We start from the raw sequence: 3,328 nt of genomic DNA, 5'->3' as shown, positions 1-3,328 counted from the left end.
ACTTGTGATTCTCTGAAGACTGAAGGAGAAAGGTCAGCTCCGCAGGATGAAGGTTTAGAGATGAGGGAACATGTAAGGTCGTAACTGTGACATATGATCCTGTAGACCTTGAAGATAAGGACAGGTGAGAAGCTCATTAAAGAGCTGGGAGCTGGGGGGTGCCCTAAGAGTTCACCATTGCATGGCAAGATTTATTATGTATCTGCTTGTTGCTTGGTGCCCTGCCTTTTCAGAGCTTACAGTCAGGCAGGGAGACCCACACACAGGTAATTTCAATTAACTGGGTATCAGGGAAAAAGGAGAAGTTAAAGTTCCTCCCCATGTTTCCGGAAGTCTTAGGATTCCGGAAGAAGCAGCTTGCAGGCTTTGGAGAAAACTGAGAAAAGCATGCAGTCAGTCCGGTTTTTCTAAGCCACCCTGTCAGGGCCGCTGATCCACTCACAGCAGGTTAGGATGGTGGTTTCAATGTTCCATTTTTCACTCCCTTTTGATACTTGAAGAGAAAGGGAAACTGTCCTTGAAGTGGTCTAGTAAAATGATTATTTTCTTAAATCTCAGAAGTTAATACTCCATGTTGAGTTCGAATAGTCCACATTTTGCAGGGGAAAAGATAACTTTAAATTATAATTATTTTGTCAAGAAAATATCAATTGTTAACCTTCTCCCTGTGTGGAAAATCTTCCATTAAAAGTCTACCCAGCAGAGAATGCTTAGAGTGGCGCCAGAAGTTTGGATGGCCAAGATGTGCTTTGTGGACCTCTTGTCTGCGTGTAGCTGGGATTGCAGATGGCGATGACCATACCCTCCCTCAAGGAGCTGGACTCCCTCAAGTACAGTGACCTGCAGAACTTAGCCAAGAGCCTGAGCCTCTGGGCTAACCTGAGGGCAGTCAAATTGTTAAAAGCCTTGAAAGCTCACCTTAAACAAAAAGCAAGAAGAGAAAATGAGAATCAGGATGAAAATCAGACTTCTTCATGCTCTTGTGATGAAATTGAGATACAAATTGGCAGTCAGCAACAAGCAGAGAGTGAGCCTGCTGGTCACGTCACCAAAACGTGGAGGCGGCGCAAGGTGGTGTGTGGGGATTCTCACTCCCAGCAGGATCATTCAGAGATAAAAATAAGTGATACCACTGAATTCCAGAATCAAAAAAAGGAAAGCCAGGATCTCAGAACTATAACTGAAATTGCTTCTCAGTCAGACGAGAGTCAAGCACAGGAGAATACAGAATCCTCAGGGAAGAGCAGAATACACAGTAAAAAAAGATTCAAAGGTACCTTCAGGAAAGAAGAAGTCTGTCTACCCAGATGGGCTTTCCAAACCTGGAAAAAATAAAAGAACTGCAAACACTACTCCAAACTTTAAGAAGCTTCATGAGGCTCGTTTCAAGGAAATGGAATCCATTGATCAATATATTGAGAGAAAAAAGAAACATTTTGAAGAACACAATTCATTCAATGAATTGAAGAAGCAGCCCATGAGTAAGGAAGGAGTAGTGACTTCTGTTCACCCAGGAAGACCCTCCGTGGCTTCTACACCCGTTAGCCAGCGGCGCTCACAAGGCCGGTCTCAAGGCCTCACAAGTCAGAGCACCTTGTGTCCGAAGGGGTCGATCAGATGCTCAGTCCTCTCAACAACTAAAATGAACATCAGGTTCTCGGCTGCTACTAAGGATAATGAGCACAAACGTTCACTGACCAAGACTCCAGCCAGGAAGTCTCCATACGTGATTGTGTCTGGGAGTACCCCAAAAGGCCAAGCTGTGCTTGAGTCAAGACAAGTTCAAGACAACTGGGAGGAATTCTGCTGCTGTTATTACACCATTCAAGTTGACAACTGAGGCATCGCAGACTCCAGTCTCCAATAAGAAACCAGTGTTTGATCTGAAAGCAAGTTTGTCTTGTCCTCTCAACTATGAGTCACACAAAAGAAAGCTGAAACCATGGAGGCAATAATCTAAAGAAAATAATTCTCTGAGTGAACATGGAAATAGAGTTACCATCCACAAGAAAACTTACAGCCTTATCTCCAGACCAGGGAAGAGCAACGGAAGAAACACAAGCAAGAACGGAAGGAGAAGAAAGCCAAAATTTTGGGAGCTCAAAGAGGGCTCATTATGGCTAAAAATGAATAATTTTCCAACATCTATAAATATTCCTTTATTCTGAATGTTTTTCCTTTTGTAAATATTTTATACTGTCTTCCTCACTTTAATGAAACAACCTTTTTTTATTGTTAAGTCTTCAAGTGATCTTTGTTTTTCATGGGTTCTTCATGTATGGAATCTCTGAAGAGACATTACCATCTTTGAGGTCACAAATTCATTGAAATGTTTTCTGTGTGTGTAAGTTCCTGCACCACTCACTTTTCTAATGAGACTCATCTTAGAGATTCTTAACCTAAATTTTTAACGCCAGGTTCCCTTTGCTGATTCTGATATTAACTACAGCCCTCCGGTAGGCAATTGTATTTACCTGATGGCAGCCAGGTACAGAACAGGCTTCACTAGAATTGGAATAGCGACATGTTAAGAATAGGGAGAGCCAGGATAGAAAGGCCCCTTCATCCTCTTCTGTAGAGAATCTAGTCATCTTTATGCAGCTGGGTCATACGGTTTGGTTATGGCATCAGTATTTTACTGCTGTGAAAAAGCTATGTTTTGTTGAAAGTGTAGATGCACCTTTGTTCAGACCACTTCCTATAATCACCATCATATACTTAGAAATAAAACTATAGCTCATTCCAATCTTGTTTATTTAAAAGCTACAGGCCCTATTGAAATCTGAAGATTACCGATTTAAGGTTACTAAATTCTGTCAAACTTAGATCTTACTCATTTATTTTCGAAACTAGAGTTGCTTAGCATCATATATAAGTCTGTTGTACCTAAGTAGAACTTCTGAGTTATGTACTGTTAAAGAGTTTCATAAATAAAATTGTGTCTTACTGTAGTTAAAAAAAAAAAAAATTGTGTTTTTCTGTATATAAAAAAAAAAAAAAAAAAAAAAAAAAAGAAAAAGTCTAGCCAGTGGAGTAAGTATATTAGAAAACTGAGGTTCTTCTTTTTAGAGACTTTCTGGAATAGCCTAGTCTATTTAAGTTCCTTAAAATAACTTACAGGAGCCTTGAAAATAATGGTATCTGACCCAGTAGGTGGTGTGAAGATTAAGGTGACTAGATCTCACCTGGCCAACTGAGTGGTTCAAATCCCAAACCTGCCAGCCTGGAAAATATGCCAGGTGTAACTGAGTGGTTCAAATCCCAAACCTGCCAGCTTGGAAAATATGCCAGGTGTGTGTGCTTGCCATCTGAAAAATCATGACAATGG

At 40.7% G+C, this 3,328-nt stretch overlaps 1 pseudogene; it reads left to right on the top strand.

The window, feature by feature from the left end:
• Window positions 1–792: 792 nt before the first annotated feature.
• LOC102490474 (nucleolar and spindle-associated protein 1 pseudogene) lies at window positions 793–2,134 on the top strand (annotated as a pseudogene).
• Window positions 2,135–3,328: the final 1,194 nt, after the last annotated feature.

This window comes from Tupaia chinensis, unplaced genomic scaffold (genome assembly GCF_000334495.1).
Source record: "Tupaia chinensis unplaced genomic scaffold, TupChi_1.0 Scaffold144578_1, whole genome shotgun sequence".
NCBI lineage: Eukaryota > Metazoa > Chordata > Mammalia > Scandentia > Tupaiidae > Tupaia > Tupaia belangeri.
This window is presented reverse-complemented; position numbering and strand designations above follow the sequence as displayed.